Source organism: Procambarus clarkii, chromosome 14 (genome assembly GCF_040958095.1).
Source record: "Procambarus clarkii isolate CNS0578487 chromosome 14, FALCON_Pclarkii_2.0, whole genome shotgun sequence".
NCBI classification, from domain to species: domain Eukaryota; kingdom Metazoa; phylum Arthropoda; class Malacostraca; order Decapoda; family Cambaridae; genus Procambarus; species Procambarus clarkii.
The window spans coordinates 45730045-45754080 of NC_091163.1; the positions used below are offsets into that span (position 1 = coordinate 45730045).

Sequence of the window (24036 nt, forward strand, 5' to 3'; positions counted from 1 at the left end):
TAAATAAAAAAATGTTGACCAAATTGTATTTTTGCTTTTTTTCTGCCATGTTTTCTCCCCCTTTTTTCATTTTTTTCTTATTTTTTCTCAACACAATTTATACTTTAATCTCAATTAGTATGAAGTTTTAGTCTTAGTGTTTTTCTTGCCCGAAACTCTGGCAGGAAAGGAAATTAATACACTTTCAGCCTCCCGGCGAACAAGGAAAAATGTTAGCGCAAAGTGCTCTCAGCGTTTCCGGCGGAAACACTGAAAAGTGTTAACTCTTTTCACTGTCCTGATCTTAATTTTCGATGTACACATTTCATTTTTGTACCAATGTGTTCGCAATAGAATATTCTAGAAGAACATATGTATAAAATGTCCCCAAACTGTGATTTAAACCACTACCAATAAAGAAACTACCTGGATCACTAGCCGTGAGCTCCAAACACCGACGAGATGTTTCCATTCTTTTCACGGTTGTCAACTCCACACTTGTCCTACAGCGTTAAATTTGGTATCTTTGAGATTGCAATAAAATTCCCTACACAGACATATGCATATAAATGAAGAATGATGATCACGGCCCATCCGCAAGAGTGTGGGAAGTGGGTGAAGTGTTATCTGTTACTGCACATCGGCGATCTACAATAGTTTTACCACGAAGATACAAGACAATGCCGTTCTCTCAAATAGGCTATGTGGCTACTAAAGAAAACGTAAATTTTATGGCAAACATGTTCATACTATCCGCAAGTCGATCGGATAAGAATTGAATTTTATAGAAATATTTGTTCGTCGGACATAAAAATATGTCCAACAGTAAAATATGGGCAACTTCAAGTGACCCCCGGCGGACACGCTCTTGTGTCCACGGGGGAGGAAAGTGGCAAACAACAGCCGTGTCCGGGATCCAGTATAACAACAACTCCATAGTGAACGTCCTTCACGCAGCAGCTGGGGACGAAGGATTGCACAGTTCTCTCCGTCGACAGGTGTCTGTTCAACCTGCGCCTGCCCGTCAGGTGCCAGGAACCTGCTGCCTCCCGGAGGTGTTGACACAACACTCGCCATACCCTTCACACCACCATGAAGAGCAGTTGCCAAATGCTGCCATCAGTCCCACTCGCTGTTCAGAGCCATCTGGAGGTGATGTTCGCTCCAGCTGGCTGCCAAACTCACCACCTTTAAATTACGAAGTGCACAAGGGGACCGGTGCCAGACCGAAGACTCCTGCCATCATCCCAGCTCCCCCACAAGAACCAGGTGCTGCATCTTCTGCCAGTGGTGGGCCTTCCCCTGATGTAGAGTGGCCACTTCCTGGTTCTGGGATAATGTCACCTACTGTGAGACCACCATCCACAGCTGGACCCCACAGTCAACTGGAAGTGGGGGATAAGGAACTGGATCAAAATGAGACAGATCGCAACCTCAGCCTCCCTACCACCTCGCCCTTGGGTCCCTCCACTGTTCAAGCAGTGGTTGCCCTTCGTGACCGGTTGCAGGAACACCAGCAGGAGTCACAGCAGCAGACGGAGCGGCTGCAAGAGCAACTACAACATGAGAAAAAATCCACCAGCGATATTTCGTTGATGGTCACGTGTATGAGGGGACTTGTAAGCAATGACTGCCAAACTACCCCTTCCACCCCTGAACCCTCCAAACATGTGTTCGCTTGCCTATCAGGGGAAACTTCTAGTGATCTTGAAACCTTGTGTAGTGGAACCCTTCCACGCAAGTTAACTGCCAAAGTTGTGCTAAAGTATGTTCAAAACGACTCTATAGCTGGAAATGACAGACAAATTGTACTAGACCATTGGAGGCAAATGTGTGACATTGGTAATAAACTAAGAAATGTTCCTGGACTTATACCGTAGTGCAATAGATAATATGTATATAGATAATAAATATTAAGTGAACTAATAATATCAATATATAATGCTGACTTTAAATGCACAATTAACTAAGTTATCCGTCCTAAGCTGGAACATTGCGTCCCTCAAAAAAAGGTTCTGAGATTTACATCAGAAAGTAACAACTGAACACATCGATATTGTATGTCTCCAGGAGTGCAGAGTTCCCGCAAGATCCTCACCCCCGAAATTGCCCTCATTTGTTTCTTACAGCCTCAGATCCAGTAACTCTTGCATTCTATACATCAAACAATCCCTACCCCATCAACTTCTGCCAGAAAAACAAACTGCCGGTCAACAGTATCATGGAGTGAGGATCTATGTGGGCAACTCTGTTCTCAATGTATTTAATCTATATGCTCCAGCAGGAAAGTTAAATTATATTGATCTTCCGGCCTGCGCTCAAGCAGAGCCAACCATCATTCTTGGTGACTACAATGCTAGACACAAGGACATTGGTGGCTCTCGCTTCAGTAACGGTAACGGGAATCAACTGCTGTCGCTACTAAATAGTCACCAAGATGTGCAGATTGTGGGTGACCTTGAACCCACGCATATTTGTGGAGGCATTCTAGACCTCTGTGTTGGTTTCAACGTCTCTCACGTCTGGTGCACATCATCTATTGTAACAGATTTGTTGTCAGATCATCACCCTAGATTGACTACTCTATGTATAGGAAATACCATCCTGCCCGGTGGGACTTTCAAACGCAAACGGCTCAGTGTTCCTCCTGCTCGACGTGAAGACTTTGTTGCTCATGTGTCAGAGTGGTAGAGCACTTATGATCCCTCCACAGTCCAGACATTTAACGACGGTCTAGTACAGAGCATTCAGATGTTTGCTGACCCTTTAGGTCGGCCCCCTGCACCATCCAATAGTCGCAACGATATGAAAGGTAATAAACGCCATGCCTATTACAATGACCCCAAACTGCGTACTTTGAAACGCACTGCCAGACGAGTTGGGCTTGCATATAGGGAAACACGTACGCCAGCAATGCTCAAGCTCTTTCAGAAAGCCCTAGCCAAGGCGAGGGAGCGCATGACAGAGCTCAGGCAAGATAACTGAGAAACTTTTGTTAACAGTCTCAACTCTCACACCCCCCTCAGCCAGGCATGGAAGGATATTAAAAGAATTAAAGGCGATAAGATCGGCCAAGTAGCACACCCTCACCCTCTACACAGAGCAAACGAGTTAGTCGATGCTTGGGCAACCACCTCTAGCTTCAATAATCTTCCCCCAGACATACAGTTCAGATTAAATGCTGGTTACGGAGATCGAGAAAGGCTCGTTGACTTCATGCTCCACAAGGAAGATGAATGCAACGTGCCATTTACTGAGTTTGAATTACTCGCGGCCCTAAACAAAGGCAAAGCCACATCCCCCGGTGAAGATGGTATCACTTATGACATATTGCGTCTGCTCCCTTTAGTACCAGGGAATCCCCTGCTTGAGCTGTATAATATGAGCTATGTTACTGGGGAGCTTCCTAACTCTTGGACCAACAGTATAATCATTCCAATTCCCAAGCCAAATCAAGAGAATGCTTTCCGCCCAATTTCCCTTACTAGCTGCATTTGCAAAACATTCGAGAGAATGGTCCTAAACCGTCTCCTCCATAGAATAAGAACCATGCTATCCCCCCAGATATATGGCTTCATGCATGGAAGGAGTGTGCATCATTGCATCACCACCTTTCTTACCCTGCACACTGAAAAGTTATATACCACCTTCCTAGATCTTAAGTCTGCCTTTGATATTGCAAATAGACATGTTATCTTGAGTGAGCTTGCAAGAATGAATATTGGTGGTCGGCTTCTTTGTTGGATCAGGGGTTACTTATCCAACAGGAAGTCATCTGTATTTTTCCAGGGGCATAGAAGTGTAACAAGAGACTTTGAACTAGGTACCCCGCAGGGTGGTGTCCTCAGCCCTACCTTATTTAATATCTTAATAAACACGCTGTTAAACTCTATACCGAGCAAACCCAACGTCCACATCATTAGCTATGCTGATGATATAATGATACACACCACTGGGTATGCTAACACGCAGAACACTCTTAACTCTGTATTAGACTCATGTCAGGACCTAGGTATAATTATCTCAGCAGAGAAAACAAAGATACACAATCGGCGTCCACCCAGGCAGGGAGGAGCTGTTCGCAAGATGCAACTGTCTGATGGCTCCCAGCTTGACTATGTAAACAGATTCAAATACCTTGGCCTTGAGGTGCCACTGTATGGTCCTGTTGTATTCAGACTCTGTCGTCAGTATAAAGAGAGGCTCCGAGCTCTCAAGGCTGTTGCAGGTTATCACTCAGGCTATGGTGCCAATGTCAGCATTGTCAAAATGATGTACTTTGCATACATCAGATCTTTAGTGGGTTATGCTGCACCTCTGCTTGACTTGATGCCTGAAAGAAAGCTTGGAGGGCTTGAAAAATTGCAGAACGAAGCCTTGAGGATAATCCTTGGGTGCCCTCGTACCACAAAGATACTTAATATGAGAAAGGAACTTAATATTCTGAGCGTTGTTGATCATGTTACTGAAATTAACTGTCAAATTGGTATAAAAATGCTTAGGCTAACTCATCCTAATCCTTGCACAGAAGCCCTCCAGAATTTCTTTATTGAAGATCAGCATTGTTCCAAATGGATAACAAAAACTGGAACTCAACTCAGAATGTATGGGGTTCATGATTTGTACCAAGAGAAACAACAACGGCACTTTCCTGCACCGTGGGAGGTTACACCCTTTCCAGTTTTAATCCCTCCCTTTCCACCCAAGAAGCAAATTAGAGATCAGTTCAAGCTTCGTCTTGAGGCAAAGCTCAACGCCTTAAGCCATATTGATGCTCTGTCCACAGAGCATTCTCTCTCTCAAATTATATACACTGATGGTTCCCTACACCGCACCACGGGTGCAGCTGTCCTGACAATGGGCGATGGCCTATACTTTGAGTGGGGAGTCCGTATAAACAATTGGGCCTCTACCCTTCAGACTGAACTATTTGCCTTGATCCTTGCACTGAAATGTGTACAAGTCTCAAAACTTGATACATTAATTGTAAGTGACTCCTTATCATCCTTAAATGCTCTCAACTCTTTAAGACATAACTGTAACATGCTCGTGTCCGAAGCTAGACACAAATACAACAAAATTATTAAAGATGGTAACAGAGTCCATTTCATGTGGTCTCCATCTCATGTTGGCCTCCGAATGCATGATAGAGCTGATAAGTTAGCCAAAGAATCTGCCTTTAAAGGAGCCGTTGAGTGTAACCTTGGATTGTCAATGAGCAATCTGAGAGCAGCAGTGCACCGAGAACTTCAACAAGATCTTGTAGATCTGAGGCAAAGTGAAATTGACACCAGTAATTCCATCTATCATCATACTATCATGCAAGAGGAGCCACACATCTATGGAACATCCAATAAAATCAGCAGACTTCTAGATGTTACTGCTGCTCGGCTTAGACTCGGTTACAAGTATCTCTGGGAATTCTCATTATCTGCTGATGTAGACCTGACCAAATGTAAACTGTGTCAACAAAATTATTCGCACACCCTCCGTCACTAAGTGATGAAGTGCGAAAAGATACGTGAATTTAGAGACAATTCTATAACCAATGTTCCAGCGATGTGTCAATATTTCATTCAAAATGATCTGCTACCAGAAATTTTAGCCAAATATCCCCAGTTTGCTAACTGTAGGTAGTAACTGAGTGATTGTAACCTATCCACCGCTGCCCACTGGATGGGGGGGGGGCGGTGTGCAGGACAAACATATAAATTTTGACACTAGCTCTCCACATGTCAGTTGCTTAATTTAGAACCTGTACTTGAGGTCGATCTCGAACCCATTGTTGATGTGATGACTTATATTGAATTTTGTAACTAGCTCATCAAGATTGTAACTTGCTTAGCTAAATGAATTGTGGGGTTCAGTCCCTGAGCCCATTATGTGCCTCTGTAACCCTTTCCACTACCGCCCACAAGATGGGTATGGGGTGCATAATAAATGAACTAAACTAAACTAACTTTTTATTCCAGCATAGTTGAGGCAGTTGATAGTGGTAAGGATTGTGATGTTGTGTACCTTGACTTTAGCAAAGCTTTTGATACAGTGCCACATGAAACACTGATTAAAAAAATAGAGGCTCATGGTATTGGGGGTGCTATATTAAGTTGGATTAGGGCATGGCTATTCCAAAGGAAACAGAGTTAGTATAAATGGGGTTAAGTCAGAGTGGGAAAATGTTGTAAGTGGGGTGCCTCAGGGCTCTGTCTTGGGACCTCTGTTGTTTATAATATATATCAATGATTTAGATTCAGGTTTGAGTAGCAACATTTGCAAATTTGCCGATGAATCGGCAGGGAAATTATCACGGAAGAAGACTCACTATCACTTCAAGTTGATCTAAATAGGGTTTTGAAATGGTCAAAACCAAAGGATTGGCAGATGCAGTTTAATGCTGATAAATGTAAAGTTTTGAGGCTAGGTAATGATGATAGAGTTACAAGATACGAGCTAGATGGTGTTGAGATTGCTAAGTCTCCGATCAGTCTCCGTGGTGTAGTGGTAAGACACTCGCCTGGCGTTCCGCGTGCGCTATGTCATGGGTTCGTATCCTGGCCGGGGAGGATTTACTGGGCACAATTCCTTAACTGTAGCCTCTGTTTAACGCAACAGTAAAATGTGTACTTGGATGAAAAAACGATTCTTCGCGGCAGGGGATCGTATTCCAGGGACCATAGGATTAAGGACTTGCCCGAAACGCTACGCGTACTAGTGGCTGTACAAGAATGTAACAACTCTTGTATATATCTCGAATTGCGAAAGGGATCTGGGAGTTATGGTTAGTAAGAATTTAAAACAAAAGGATCAATGCATGAATGTTCGTAATAAAGCAAATAGGACACTGGGATTTATTAATCGCAGCGTTAGTAACAAGACACCTGGTGTGGTTCTCAAGCTATATCTTGCTCTAGTTAGGCCCCATTTAGATTATGCAGTTCAGTTTTGGTCGCCTTACTATAGAATGGATATAAATTCACTTGAACGTGTCCAGCGTAGGATGACTAAGTTAATTCCCCAAATTAGAAATCTTTCATATGAAGAAAGATTAACAAAGCTTAAATTGCATTCACTGGAAAGGCGAAGAGTTAGGGGTGACATGATAGAGGTTTACAAGTGGATGAATGGCCATAACAAAGGAGATATTAATAGGGTATTAAAAGTATCAACACAAGACAGAACACGAAATAATGGGTATAAATTGGATAAGTTTAGATTTAGGAAAGACTTGGGTAAATACTGGTTCGGTAACAGGGTTGTTGATTTGTGGAACCAATTACCGCGTAACGTGGTGGAGGTGGGGTCCCTCGATTGTTTCAAGCGCGGGTTGGACAAGTATATGAGTGGAATTTGGTGGTTATAGATAGGAGCTGCCTCGTATGGGCCAATAGGCCTTCAGCAGTTACCTTTGTTCTTATGTTCTTATGCTAGGTTGATATCCCCTATGTTACCTAACTCGGACTCCCAGTTGACATTATCAGCAGCAGTTATATAATTGTCTATAGCAGTTTCATTGTGCAGCCTAAAACTTAACTCCCTTGACTCAAGAGGTGGTTTGTTAAAGTTAGTGAAGAGAAATGTGGGGTAATGGTCTGTAGTGCTATCGGTGATTATACCTGAAGTAAGCGGAGAGGTTATGTTGGTCCAGATGTGATCTAGAGTCGTGGCAGTACTATCAGTGATTCTAGAAGGTCTAGTGATTAAGGGTATGAGGAAGCAGGAATTCATACAGTTGAGGAAGCTAACAGCAGTGGGGTGTTCAGGCTCGCAGAGGTCAATATTAAAGTCCCCTGCGATAATTAGGTGGTTTTTGTTCAGTCTGTTATCAAGTATTAGATTTCTAAGGTTTGAGTTAAATTCGGACACATCAGTGTTAGGAATTCTATAGACTGCACCCACAGACAGGACAGACTCGGCACCCTTGACTCTGAAACTGGCGAAGATATACTCCCCACAGCAGTCTCTAGTTCTAATTACTTTTAAGCATGTTAGTTCATGGTGGTAGTAAAGAGCAGTACCACCACCTCTCTGAATTTGACGGCAATTGTGAATTGCCGAGTAGTTAGGCATGTTAAAGAGTTGAGTAGTATCCTCTTTCAACCACGTTTCAGTAAGTATAATTAAAGAGAATTTGTTGTCAATAGTTTCAATCAAGGCACTAACACCATCGAAGTGTTTACCTAGGGATCTAACGTTCAAGTTAATTAAAGAGATATTGTGATTATGTGTTAATACATTGTTTACATCATGTGCTGTAAAATATCTGCAATTTTGATCATTAAAGTGATGATTGTCATAGATAGTGGATAAGAGGTTTAGTTCTGGGTCTATACTTGTCTGCATAAAAAGGCTGGTTGAAGGAAAACAAGGCAAGAATGGCAATTACAAAATAGAATTTTGATATAAAAGGGGGAAAAATATATAAACAAGACTATACAAAACAAACACAAAATGAACAAAAAAAGAAAAAAATGAGGTAGCTTACAAGGGGCTTACAAGTACTCTCAGGTGCACTGTAAGTAATAATTTGCATTTTGAGACACAGGCAAAACCAGGGGTACATAAGAACATAAGAACAAAGGTAACTGCAGAAGGCCTATTGGCCCATACGAGGCAGCTCCTATTCTATAACCACCCAATCCCACTCATATACTTGTCCAACCCGTGCTTGAAACAATCGAGGGACCCCACCTCCACAATGTTACGCGGCAATTGGTTCCACAAATCAACAACCCTGTTACTGAACCAGTATTTACCCAAGTCTTTCCTAAATCTAAACTTAACCTATTTATATCCATTGTTTCGTGTTCTGTCCTGTGTTGATACTTTTAATACCCAATTAATATCCCCCCGGTTATGTCCATTCATCCACTTGTAAACCTCTATCATGTCACCCCTAACTCTTCGCCTTTCCAGTGAATGCAACTTAAGCTTTGTTAATCTTTCTTCATATGAAAGATTTCTAATTTGGGGAATTAACTTAGTCATCCTACGCTGGACACGTTCAAGTGAATTTATATCCATTCTATAATATGGCGACCAAAACTGAACTGCATAATCTAAATGGGGCCTAACTAGAGCAAGATATAGCTTGAGAACCACACCAGGTGTCTTGTTACTAACGCTGCGATTAATAAATCCAAGTGTCCGATTTGCCTTATTACGAACATTTATGCATTGATCCTTTTGTTTTAAATTCTTACTAATCATAACTCCCAGATCCCTTTCGCAATCCGACTTCGCAATCACAACACCATCTAGCTCGTATCTTGTAACTCTATCATCATTACCTAACCTCAGAACTTTACATTTATCAGCATTAAACTGCATCTGCCAATCCTTTGACCATTTCAAAACCCTATCTAGATCAACTTGAAGTGATAGTGAGTCCTCCTCCGAATTAATTTCCCTACCGATTTTCGTATCATCGGCAAATTTGCAAATGTTGCTACTCAAACCTGAATCTAAATCATTTATATATATTATAAACAACAGAGGTCCCAGGACAGAGCCTTGAGGCACTCCACTTACAACATTTTCCCACTCTGACTTGATTCCATTTATACTAACTCTCTGTTTCCTTTGAACATAAGAACTAATGGAGTACAATGGAGTACAATGGTACAATGGAGTAAGGGAGTATGGCGAGGCTAGGCAACCTAGGTAATAAATGAAATCAAAGAAAAAAGTTGAATAATAAACATAGACAAATTTAAGCTAAAGATTATTAACAATAAGTAGTTTAGTTATGAACGTATAATTAATAAGACCTAAAGAAATATTAAAGCACTCAGTTAACTAAGTCCAATAAGTGACTAGTAAAAATTAAATTAAAAATTAATTTAAAAAGTGAAACAAAGAGACTTAGGATACGTAGCCCGCACTAGGTGACAAGGGGGTTAATTATGTTGACTCATTGAGAGTGATAATAAGGTGAGACAAACCACATTGGGTGAAGAAAGTGTTGAGGTTATCCTCATTAGCAATTGTAAACATTTTACCTACTGAAGTCTTTCTCACTTTAATCAAGCCATCTCTAACGAAGCACTGATGAATCACATCTGGGTTTTGATGACGGATTTGACGCAGGCGGTAGAGGAGTTGCTGTCTTTTTCTAGTCCAGCACTCGTTGATGTAGATTCCCTGTCGTTGAGTGATGTAACACTCAATCACCAATGTTGTGCTTTCACAACCCACTCTACCTTCTTCAATATAAATAAATAAATATAAATAAATACATACCGGTAAATAATAACTAAATAAAACCCAACATTAGACATAAGTGTGGGCAAAGATCAGTAACCAAAGAAAATGGAAGAAGGAAGGTGGCGGGGAAGCGAGCGAGTGACGTCATCACAACAAAGGTTCCACTATTGGACGTGTACACGACCCGTGAGATAACACTGACGCTCCTCGCCTATCTTAAAGACGGTCTCCTGTGTCCAAAATACCCGCCAAATTGTCCCTCCCACAATACTCACAAGACAGTTGTGGCAGTGTAAGTGTGTGGTGAGGGCACACCACTGAAGACATTGAGGATATACCACGAGGAAGAGACAAAACTGTTGAAGAAAGGAGTCACTGGCTCCACCTGACCACCTTGGGCCACATTCACCAAGGTACTTACCAATGGTTTTCTTCTTAGCTACCAATGTTTTTCTTCTTAGCTACCAATGTTTTTCTTCTTAGCTACCAATGTTTTTCTTCTTAGCTACCAATGTTTTTCTTCTTAGCGCCTTCGTGGGGGTCCGTCTAATTACCACAAGCTACACAAGCTTCAGAAAGCTTCCTGGCAATACGTTAGTAATGAATAAATATGATATGTTAGGTTAGGCTGACTTAACCTAACCTAACCTAATCTAACCTAACCCGGTCCATAGAATTACCCAAATCAGCCCAAATCGGCCCAAAACTACACAAATCGTCCTAGCATTACGTAAGTAATGAAGAAATATGGTATATTGACTTACTATAATGTTGGTGCTACACATAGAACATGATCAAACCTATTTTTACTCTGAAATAATCTAATTTTATAACGAAATGAGACGTAAATATGTGAGAGGTGACGCCATAGGAAGTTGACGGTCCAAGCGACAATTGTGTGGAGCGACTTATCCAAGAAATATGGTCGCCTGGAGAGTGTTTGCTGCCATATCAGCCTCCTGTACACAGTGATCCAGTCCTTTTCGTTCATTGAACACCGAACCCTACACGCCCTCTGATATATTGCTTAATTAACAAATATTCACAAATAAAGATTATATTTGTATATGTTATCAGAAAGGCAGATATAAAATAGTTTTTGTGAATCCATCACAGAGATTATACCTTATTAGAGAGGAAAAATATTCATACTTTAAACAAGGCTTCATGGCCGACGCTCCCCTTACCGATATGGGAACTATGGCCTTCCGAAGATCAATGTTAATTTAATCTAGATATTGTAATAAACGAAGTTTTCTATGTCATCATAAAGACATAAATATAAGCTGCATGTTAATACTTTGGCATAAACATAACTGAAGTGAAAGTGAAGATATATGACTTTTTATAGTTACTTGATGGCTCGCTCAGGGAGTGTGAAGGCCTCCACACAAGCCAATCAATTTTATAATTACTTTGCATATATGCAAAGTAACACCATAGGTCTTTATGTCAGAATAAAGACATGTAGACGATAATGTAACTACATTTCAAGGAAAACATATATTAATATAATTATTAAATGAATGCAAAGTTATGGTTAAATAAATAGCCAATACCACACAATCGCCGGTGTCCGGACACATGAATAGTCGCATTAGGTGAAAGGAAATGTACCCAACCATTTCCATTTACCCAACCAGTTTGTGCACCCTATACTCATCCTCTGTGCGGTAATTTATTGTGCACCCCATACTCATCTTGTTACCAGTAGTTTGTGCAACCCATACTCATCCTGTGACCCGTAATTTATTGTGCATCCCATACTCATCCTGTTACCGGTAGTTTGTGCAGCCCATACCCATCCTGTGACCTGTAATTTATTGTGTGCAGCTAATACTCATCCTGTGAGTCATAGGACATTGCGCAACCCTTTCTCATCATGTGAATCTTTGTTTACTTTGCTCTCCATATTCATCCTCTGCGCGATAGTTTCTTGTGCAACCCATGGCCATGATGTGAGTGGTAGTTTATTGTGTACCCTATACTCATCCTGTGAGTATAGGGGTACACAATTCTTGTTTGGATTCTTGTAATGTTATTTGTCTATTTGTACTCACAGCATTTGTGCACCCCTTGAGGGACTTGAATTAGAGGGGGGTTGAAATAGCCTAAGCTACTCTATCCCTTTGAGATGTATTTATTGCTTATCTCAATAAACATACTTGAACTTGGGTACACAATGAGTTCATTTGTACTCCATACTCATCATCAAGAAGTGTATTTTACCAGCATTGTAATATAAATTAAGAATAAAAGCTTAACTGGATTACGGACCCATAATCAAAATAAGATTAGACACTCTTAGAGATGGTAAGACACTCGCCTGGCGTTCCGCGAGCGCTATGTCATGGGTTCGTATCTTGGCCGGGGAGGATTTACTGGGCGCAATTCCTTAACTGTAGCCTCTGTTTAACGCAACAGTAAAATGTGTACTTGGATGAAAAAACGATTCTTCGCGGCAGGGGATCGTATTCCAGGGACCATAGGATTAAGGACTTGCCCGAAACGCTACGCGTACTAGTGGCTGTACAAGAATGTAACAACTCTTGTATATATCTCAAAAAAAAAAAAAAAAAGAGCCATCACTAATTATCATGACAAATTGTCTAGGCTACACTTCCGCCTTCGACAAGCTGCCGCCCGAGGTGGGTATAGTTAATTGTACACCCCCGCACCCCCAGTCCTGGAAGGGCGGGCATTGGGATGTGGACATGTGTACCATTACACCCCCCCCCCCACACACACACACACACGCACACACTCCTCTCCTGTTAATAATAATAAAAATTAAAAATAATAACGTTAATAAATATTATAATTAAAACACTTACTGTAATACCCTAGTGCTTGAATGAAAGTGAAGGAAAGACCCAATAAATGTGTAAGTGTATTAAAAACCAAATTTTTGTGGGGTGAGCTGGCAGGTGAGCACCACCTGCCAGCTCACCCAGTAATGAACATCACCTGCACACTGAACCGAACCACTTGCCAGCAGGTGCAGAAGTACGATGGAGAGAGCAAAGTATACAATATTTCAAGTATAATATTAAAGATATATTTAGGATTTAATGTTTTCCTATAAAGTTTCAATAATACCTTTATTTGATTTTTTGTATTATTTTCTACCACAGACATGGCCACACATTAACAATGCTAACCAGCATATATACATTTTCTTCTGTCCGCCATGGACTCTAACCCTTTCCACTACCGCCCACAAGATGGGTATGGGGTGCATAATATAAGAACTAAACTAACTCCATGGATAGGGTTAGAGATTTGTTAAACATATAGTTCAGGGATTTATTGAATAATCAACCACAGAAGGTGATTGTAGTGCTTTTAAAATGCTAGGCTAAGCTACATACGTAAATACATAAATACACAGATTTACGTATGCCCTACATAAAGTGTTCGATGTGTCTTTTACATAGTGTCATTAACGTGCATTTACAAAGGTGAAATGGAATTCTGATCAGCTTCCACATATACTTTATACACATACATATTCACACACAGACATATGCGTACATATACATATATATACATACATATATACATACATATATACACACATACATACACACATACATACACATATATTTGTCTCTTTTACTCTGACAAGGTGAGATAACTGATAGAGAAACTAGTGTGCAATTAAGCACTTAATCACTGAAGGTGATTAAGGTGCTTTCACAAGCTCAGGTTATAGAGTTACATCACATACATTCATTGTATAATTGATACGTTACATGGTCAATCTAGGGTACAAGTCCAATATATCATCAAGTGTTCCAGTACTCAAATAGTAATTACACAGTTCAGCATACCTTAGCCCAGGAGGGCGAAAGTCAGTCAGTATGGGACATTCTACAATATAATGTTCAAGGGAGTGCATATTTTCTCTTTCACAAAGTTGACACATTGTGTACTCGACATTTGGGTTTTGAGAAAGCTGCCAGATACGTCTATATCCCAAGCGTATTCTGGCCACTATAACATCACATTGCTGGGTTCTTGTTCCATTAATCCTGTATGTGAATGTCTCCGTACGATATCTATCATAATATTTAATGCTACAACTTTCAGGTCTTTGTGAATTTGTTAGGTCGGTGAGATTTTCATTAGATGTTTGCTTAAGTATTCTCTTTGTCACTGCTAATGAAACACCCATACCAATTTCTACCACTGGTTTTCTACAGGCTGTCTTTGCAAGTATATCAACAGTGTCATGCCTTGAGATGCCAACATGTGATGGTATCCATAGGAATTTAATTTCAAATCTCTTTTCTTTGGCAGCTAAAATATTCATTCGAATATCACTGACTATTTTCTGGGTGTCACTACTATGTGCGTTCAATACCAGGAGTGCACTCTGCGAGTCACAGTATATAAGTCCACTGCCTTTGTCTTTTAAAAATTCCGTGGCAAGGTATATGCCTGCAAGTTCGGTTTGAGTTGTACTTGCCCAGTCATTGATGCGCTTCATTGCTGTATGTACGAGAGAAGATTGTTCAAATATATTACATGCGCATCCGGTACATCGTCCACCTTCTTCTACAGAACCGTCGGTATAGCACTGACACACATCGTTACCCATACCCTGAGTACTCTCAGTGATGCTTTTCAGTGTTAACTGTTTTAATAATGTAGAGTGTACATTATCTTTCTTGAGTGCATTTAGAAAATCAACTGCTAGATCCAAGTTATCCCATGGAGTAATTGGTTGATTAATCGTTAATTGAGTTGGGTACATATTTAATATTTTGATGGAGTTGGCTACCTTGTAGAACCAAAATGCATAATCAGATTTCGCTCTTCTACGGACCTCAGGTGAGTGTAGCATATTAGAAAGTTTAGCTTGAAACTTCTTGTATTGCCGAGATCTACTCAATGCCTTCACGCCGAAAACTGTGCTAATAGACAAAATTATGTTAGAGATATGGGTCTATAATTATCTGAGTGTGCTTTGGGGATGGAAACAATGACACTGTCCAATCATCAGGTAATACTCCTTCACTTAAACTCATTCTGTACAACACTAAAAGTGGATTACCTGGTACTTGTGAGACTAATCTCAGTAAACTGTAAGTAATACCGTCCTCTTCAGGAGCAGTTGACTTATTTGATTGTGCTACACAGCCTTCCCGGCTTGGTGCCTTCTTTGGTAATTACTTATCAAAGGCAGCTCCATACGAGGAGCTGCCTCGTATGGGCCAATAAGTCTTTTGCAGTTACCTTCATTCTTATGTTCTTACTTACATTTATTGAACTTTATCATCATCATTATTTACAGAAAGAAATTAACATAAAAAGTAGTCATTTTAATACACAAAAAAGAAGTAGATATTATGTAAATTATGATGCAGGATAGGATCACTATTAAGAACTTAATTATAAACCACAATATGTTTTATATCATCAGAAATTCGGAAACATACCATATATTTTCAAATATTTACAATTAAAGTATTTATTTTGGAAATAAGTATTTTAGTTACCCTAGTTAGCTCTGAGAACACACATTCTTGCAGCAAGAATTTCTTCCCACTAATCTGAGAGATGCTAATGAGACCAGTCTCGACCCACTGGACAGGTCATGAACAACAATCAACTATAGCACCATCTATGTCAGAAGATATTCAAAATATTCTTGATATCATTCAAATTGTCAATACGAGAACAGAATACATAAGTTGAGTGATGTCAAAGGAATCATATTGACTGACCGAGCCCCATTGTAAATATCCGTGGCTTCCATGAACATAAAGGTACCGCCGCGGATAAGGGTAAGGAGGGTACCGTCGAGGGTAAGACACCGGATGTACCCCATATACAAGCCGCACTAGCTATTAGTTCATATAAGCTGACAACTTACCCAAATAAACATTACTTCCTAATTATATATATATATATATATATATATATATATATATATATATATATATATATATATATATATATATATATATATATATATATATATATATATAACTTTAGAACACTTTCCCACCAGGAGACTCGAACCCTAGCCAGCACAGAAGCCTTCCAGCAACTGGCATAACAGGTACGCCTTAACCCTCTCCACCACCTGCTCAGACCCTTAAAAGAGATGGTAATTTCGGAGTATTTAAATACACCAAAGATCACCACCTCCCAAGAGCACTAGAGCAAGTGAGGGGTCATTTAGACGTTAATTTCATCAAGTCCCTGTTAATATGGGAAGACACAGTGTCTATGCTTAAGGCACAACTCTCCTAAACACGAGAGTGAAGTATACAACTTTAGAACACTTTCCCACCAGGAGACTCGAACCCTAGCCAGCACAGAAGCCTTCCAGCAACTGGCATAACAGGTACGCCTTAACCCTCTCCACCACCTGCTCAGACCCTTAAAAGAGATGGTAATTTCGGAGTATTTAAATACACCAAAGATCACCACCTCCCAAGAGCACTAGAGCAAGTGAGGGGTCATTTAGACGTTAATTTCATCAAGTCCCTGTTAATATGGGAAGACACAGTGTCTATGCTTAAGGCACAACTCTCCTAAACACGAGAGTGAAGTATATAACTTTAGAACACTTTCCCACCAGGAGACTCGAACCCTAGCCAGCACAGAAGCCTTCCAGCAACTGGCATAACAGGTACGCCTTAACCCTCTCCACCACCTGCTCAGACCCTTAAAAGAGATGGTAATTTCGGAGTATTTAAATACACCAAAGATCACCACCTCCCAAGAGCACTAGAGCAAGTGAGGGGTCATTTAGACGTTAATTTCATCAAGTCCCTGTTAATATGGGAAGACACAGTGTCTATGCTTAAGGCACAACTCTCCTAAACACGAGAGTGAAGTATACAACTTTAGAACACTTTCCCACCAGGAGACTCGAACCCTAGCCAGCACAGAAGCCTTCCAGCAACTGGCATAACAGGTACGCCTTAACCCTCTCCACCACCTGCTCAGACCCTTAAAAGAGATGGTAATTTCGGAGTATTTAAATACACCAAAGATCACCACCTCCCAAGAGCACTAGAGCAAGTGAGGGGTCATTTAGACGTTAATTTCATCAAGTCCCTGTTAATATGGGAAGACACAGTGCCTATGCTTAAGGCACAACTCTCCTAAACACGAGAGTGAAGTATACAATATATATATATATATATATATATATATATATATATATATATATATATATATATATATATATATATAAATATATATATATATATATATATATATATATATATATATATATATATATATATGTCGTACCTAGTAGCCAGAACGCACTTCTCAGCCTACTATGCAAGGCCCGATTTGCCTAATAAGCCAAGTTTTCATGAATTAATTGTTTTTCGGCTACCTAACCTACCTAACCTAACCTAACCTAACTTTTTCGGCTACCTAACCTAACCTAACCTATAAAGATAAGTTAGGTTAGGTTAGGTAGGGTTGGTTAGGTTCGGTCATATATCTACGTTAGTTTTAACTCCAATAAAAAAAAATTGACCTCATACATAATGAAATGGGTAGCTTTATCATTTCATAAGAAAAAAATTAGAGAAAATATAATAATTCAGGAAAACTTGCCTTATTAGGCAAATTGGGCCTTGCATAGTAGGCTGAGAAGTGCGTTCTGGCTACTAGGTACGACATATATATATATATATATATATATATATATATATATATATATATATATATATATATATATATATATATATATTATTAAATATGACCGAAAAAGTAAGATTAATAATTCTAACACGAATTTTCTCAATCTTTCGTACATTTCTTTTCACTGTTGGAGGTAATTAAAAAATCAATTCTCCAAAATTCATTTTTATTTCTAGTCTGACGCGACACGAGTGCGTTTCGTAAAACTTATTACATTTTCAAAGACTTTAGTTTACAAATACACAACTGAATAGAACTTACGCATCTCCGATTTTGTTTATATCTACATTGGAGTGAGGTGGATGGGGTGAGGTGGCATTAATAGGGTATTAATTTCATCAACACAAGACAGAACAAGAGGTGGCATTAATAGGGTATTAATTTCATCAACACATCTTGTGTCGATCAACTGTGTTTTGCACCAACTTCGGGTTAGATGCGAATTCTTTTCTCACTTCCAGCCTAATGTTTGTTTTATCTTGGTTGCTGCAGTGTTTGACTTCCTTTACTGCTTCTTCTATTTTTTCCTTCTCCTTGGCCACTTGTGCATTGGTGAGTTGCATATCTTTCTTGCACTGTTCTATTCCCTGTGTAACTTCCTCCATCTGTGCTGACAAAAGCTGTTTCTCCTGTTGAATTTCCTTGCCTAACCTATTGTAGTCATTTATGTTTAAATTTACTTTGACTTCTTCCAAAGCTATTTTTAAGAGTTTATTTTCTTCTTCCATGGCTTTGCAATTTGTTTCCAATTGATTCTTATCCTTGCGCAAGTCTTTCACTAAACCCTCAAGACATAAAACTTTGCTATTCAAATGGTCATTACTTTCTTTCAATTTACTAATTATTTCTACATGAGAGTTCACTATAGTATCTAAATTTACCAACTTGTTATGTAGACTGCTAATATCAATGCTTTCTTCATTGAATCCCTCAAAATCAAGCTCTGTTTTGTTTTTCCCCTTGCCAGTGGCCATCTTGAATGTTCTTCTCTGCACTGTAAACACTAGGGCAACTTTTTCTCATCCGATTTTTCACTTCCCTTACCACTTTCCTGTTATCTCACCTATTTTTCAAGAGCACTATACCTTTTATGTTCTCTGGGACACCACTCACTACCATCAACCTGTACTACAATACTTAGGATTGTTGAAATATGCTGGAGCGCCTCTGCTGCACGTGTTGACCCTAGGGGTGTCACCTTTTTTTCCACACCACACCACACACTTTTTTGTCACCACAGGGGTGTGTGTGTGTGTGTGTAATTACCTAAGTGTAGTTACAGGATGAGAGCTACGCTCGTGGTGTCCCGTCTTCCCAGCACTCTTTGTCATATAACGCTTTGAAACTACTGACGGTCTTGGCCTCCACCACCTTCTCACTTAACTTGTTCCAACCGTCTACCACTCTATTTGCGAAGGTGAATTTTCTTATATTTCTTCGGCATCTGTGTTTAGCTAGTTTAAATCTATGGCCTCTTGTTCTTGAAGTTCCAGGTCTCAGGAAGTCTTCCCTGTCGATTTTATCAATTCCTGTTACTATTTTGTACGTAGTGATCATATCACCTCTTTTTCTTCTGTCTTCTAGTTTTGGCATATTTAATGCTTCTAACCTCTCCTCGTAGCTCTTGCCCTTCAGTTCTGGGAGCCACTTAGTAGCATGTCTTTGCACCTTTTCCAGTTTGTTGATGTGCTTCTTAAGATATGGGCACCACACAACAGCTGCATATTCTAGCTTTGGCCTAACAAAAGTCATGAACAATTTCTTTAGTATATCGCCATCCATGTATTTAAATGCAATTCTGAAGTTAGAAAGCATTGCATAGGCTCCTTGCACAATATTCTTAATGTGGTCCTCAGGTGATAGTTTTCTATCTAGAACCACTCCTAGATCTCTTTCTTTATCAGAATTCTTTAAAGATTTCTCACATAATATATAGGTTGTGTGGGGTCTATGTTCTCCTATTCCACATTCCATAACATGACATTTATTAACATTAAATTCCATTTGCCAAGTGGTGCTCCATATACTTATTTTGTCCAGGTCTTCTTGAAGGGCATGACAATCATCTAAATTTCTTATCCTTCCTATTATCTTAGCATCATCAGCAAACATGTTCATATAATTCTGTATACCAACTGGTAGATCATTTATGTACACAATAAACATCACTGGTGCAAGAACTGAACCCTGTGGTACTCCACTTGTGACATTTCTCCATTCCGATACATTGCCTCTGATTACTGCCCTCATTTTTCTATCAGTCAGAAAATTTTTCATCCATGATAGAAGCTTACCTGTCACCCCTCCAATATTTTCCAGTTTCCAGAACAACCTCTTATGTGGAACTCTGTCGAAAGCCTTTTTTAGGTCCAGATAGATGCAGTCAACCCAGCCATCTCTTTCCTGTAATATCTCTGTGGCCCGATCATAGAAACTGAGTAAATTCGATACACAGGATCTTCCTGATCGAAAACCATACTGTCTGTCTGATATTATATCATTTCTCTCCAGGTGTTCTACCCATTTAGTTTTGATTAGCTTTTCCAATACTTTCACTATTACACTTGTCAATGATACAGGTCTATAATTGAGGGGGTCTTCCCTGCTGCCACTTTTGTAGATTGGAACTATGTTAGCCTGTTTCCACACGTCTGCTACGATTCCTGTACACAGGGATGCCTGAAAGATCAGGTGAAGTGGAATGCTGAGCTCAGATGCACATTCTCTCAGAACCCATGGTGAAACGCCATCTGGGCCAGCTGCTTTGTTCCTCCCGAGCTCCTTTAGCATATTTTCCACTTCATCTCTAGACACCTCTATCCGCTCTATGTTGTTCTCTGGAATTCTTATTGTGTCTGGTTCTCTGAAGATTTCATTTTGTACAAACACACTTTGGAACTTTTCATTTAATGTTTCACACATTTCCTTTTTATTTTCCGTGAATCTGTTTCCCATTTCCAACCTCTGGATATTATCCTTTACCTGCAATTTGTTGTTTATGAATTTGTAGAATAGGCCCGGTTCTGTTTTACATTTATCTGCTATCCCTTTTTCAAAATTTCTTTCTGCCTCTCTCCTTACTGCTGTATAATTGTTTCTCGCATCTTTGTATCGCTGGTATGTTTGGGGGTTTGGCCTCTTCCTATACTGATTCCATTTTTGTGTCTTTTGGTCTCTTGCCCTCTCACAATTTCTGTCGAACCAATCCTGTTTTCTGGTCCTGCATCTCTGTTTTGGTATGAATGTTTGTGTGCCTTCCTCGTATAGTTTTAAAAATTTGGCATACATTTCATTTACTTCCCTGCCTAGCAATAATTCTGTCCAATTACACTCATTAAAAAAATTTCGAAGTTCCCCATAGTTGCCTCTCTTTAAATCGAGTTTATCAACTGTTTCAATGTCCCCATTTTCTTCTAGATGATATCTTAAAGCATATTTAATGTCTAACAGGACGTGATCACTCTTTCCCAAGGGAGGAAGGTACTGGATGTCAAAAATCTCTTCTTCTTTCCTGGTGAATACTAGATCCAGTACTGACGGTATATCTCCTTCCCTCATTCTTGTGGCTTGCTTTATGTGTTGCTACAAGAATGTCTCCAGAATGAGGTTCACAAATCTGCATGTCCAAAAGTCCTCCGTTCTTGCTTCATAGGCCTCCCAGTCTATTGCTCTAAAGTTGAAGTCCCCCAGTATCAACAGTCGTGATTTATCTTTATCTGCTTGTACAATAATATCTCTCATGACCATTATGAGGCCCTCTCGTTTGTCATCCAGTTCTTCCTTTGTCCACGTGTTGCTTGCTGGTGGGCTGTAGGTATTTACAATTATCAGGTTATCATCCTGATTCCAGACCTGCAATGCCATTATGTCAATATCTCGAGGGTTTTCAAATATTAACTCTTTTACCTTCAGGTGTTTTTTCACCAGTACAGCCACTCCTCCTCCCTTCCTAGTTTTCCTGTCACGTCTCCAAACTGAGTAGCCTCTTGGGAATATGACTTCATTTATTATATTTCCTTCAAGTTTCGTTTCTGATAATGCAACAATATCTGGGACCCTAAGCTGGATTATATCTTGCAACTCCAAAGTTTTTGACCTCACTCCATCTATGTTGGTATATACAATTTTCAGGAACATGTTCCCTTTTCCTTTGCTCTTTACTCCCCCTTCCACTACTGATCTTGTTGCTTTGTTTTTATGTACCATTTCACAAGCTTTCCAGTCCCTGTCACTTTGTAAAAAAAAGAATTTCTGTCTTCTTCATTTCTATCCCCATTTAGCCGTTTTGCCTCAATTAAGTTCATTTTCAGCTTTTCTCTGTCTTCCTTGGAGAGGTCTTGTCTTATTGACCAAGATTTGCCAACCTCATCACTCTGCAGTTTCCTGGCATTTCTTAGCACTTCCATCATGTTTTTCACTCCATTAAAGGTCACCCTTAAGGGGCGGTTCTTTTCTTTCTCATATTTTCCTATTCTTCTAAAATCACTGACATTTTCCTTTGAGCCTTCTCCTAAACCTACTATTTTCTCTATGATTTTCATCTCTTCTGCCGCTCGGTCCACCCTAGATGAAATTTCCTTCTCTAAACATCCAAAAATGATTATGGACTTAGTTCTATCTGCAGTGTTTTGTACCAGTTTACTGTTGGTAACCAGTTCTTTCCTAATTGCTTGCCTAATTTCTGCTTCTTGTTGGTCATTTCTGGTTTTGACTTCCGAACACACTTCTTTGATAGTCTCTTTCTCTTTTACAACTTGAGCATATGTCGCTTTTATTTCTTCTTTATACTTTTCTAGTTCTTTATTCACCTCCTCTATGTGAGTTGTCAGTGAAGTTTCCAGTTGGAGATCCTTACCTAACTCTATGTTAGCCCTTAGGCTTGCTTGGAGTTGTTCACCATATGAGTCTATCTTCTTGTTTATTTCTTCAAAGTCACCACACTTCACTTTCCATGCCTCATTTTCTTTCACTAGTTCCTTGATTTGCTCCTCCTGATTTGTTACCTTGTCTGTTAATGCAGTAATAATCTTAGTGTGTGTGTGTGTGCGAGAGAAAAAAATTAGTTAGTAAGTAGTTAGTAATAGTTGATTGACAGTTAAGAGGCGGGCCGAATGAGCAGAGTTCATCCCGCGCCTGCACAACTAGGTGAATACTCTCTCACTCTCTCTCACCACCCACATATAACACCCACATATGTGTTGTATGTGGATGCTGAAGTTCAGTCTCTTGTCTATGTATAGGTCAAGGAACTTTCCATAATCATTATTGCTAATGTTAACATTGTGTATCTGAAGTTGAATTTGGTTTCAGGATTTACTTCTGAACAAAAATAGTAGTCGGTCTTTTTTATGTTTAATGTGAGTTTGTTAGTTTACATCCATGAGTGGACTTTTTAAATCTGTTATTTTCATTATTATATAGTGCGTTTGGGTTGGGGTCTGAATAGATGAAGGTAGCATCGTCAGCACTTATGTTTACACTTACTGGAAGTATCTAAGTATCAACTAAAGTATCTTCACACTTGACTTAAACTTTAGTAGCTATTTTCTGGACCATTCCTCAAGTTTCGGAGGTCAACGAAGATGGAATTCACATGAAATGGATTATGTTACCATCACTAATAATGTTGTGTTTTTCTCTGTCTAGCTTCGGACACGGTCATGTTACATTTGTGTCTTAGAGAGTTGCGTGCAATTAAGGATGATAGAAATCACTTACAATTAATGCAGGATGGTAGAAAATCACAATTAATGCATCAAGTTTGGAGACTTGAATTGAAATTGAAATAAGTTTATTGAGGTAAAATATACACAAAGGGATGAGGTAGCTCAAGCTATTCTCACCCCGTTCAGTACATTGTGTTAATACATACATAGACACACACACTTGTACACATTTTAGTGTAACAAGCAAGGCAAATAGTTCTGTTTGATGGGTAGAGGCAACTGCACTTGCAGCTGCACCCGTGTGGCGGTGTAGGAAACCATCAATGTATATGATTTGAGAGAGAGAGAATGATCTGTGGACAGAGCATCAATATGGCGTAAGGTATTGGGCTTTGCCTCAAGATGAAGCATAATAAAGAACCCGAATATCAGGAGAAAAAATTACATTAAAAACTGTCCACATGATACATATATATAATCACGTTTTAAACATTTCAATTGTATTATT

The 24036-nt window shown here is 39.6% G+C and overlaps 1 protein-coding gene across 1 annotated transcript in view; it reads left to right on the top strand.

The window, feature by feature from the left end:
- The first annotated feature begins 10498 nt into the window (after positions 1-10498).
- LOC138364627 (tripartite motif-containing protein 59-like) overlaps positions 10499-24036 on the top strand; it is a 101047-nt gene continuing 87509 nt past the window's right edge. The window contains exon 1 of the mRNA XM_069324578.1: positions 10499-10595. The gene's annotated coding sequence lies outside the window, so the exon portion shown is untranslated. The remainder of the gene's footprint in view (positions 10596-24036) is intronic.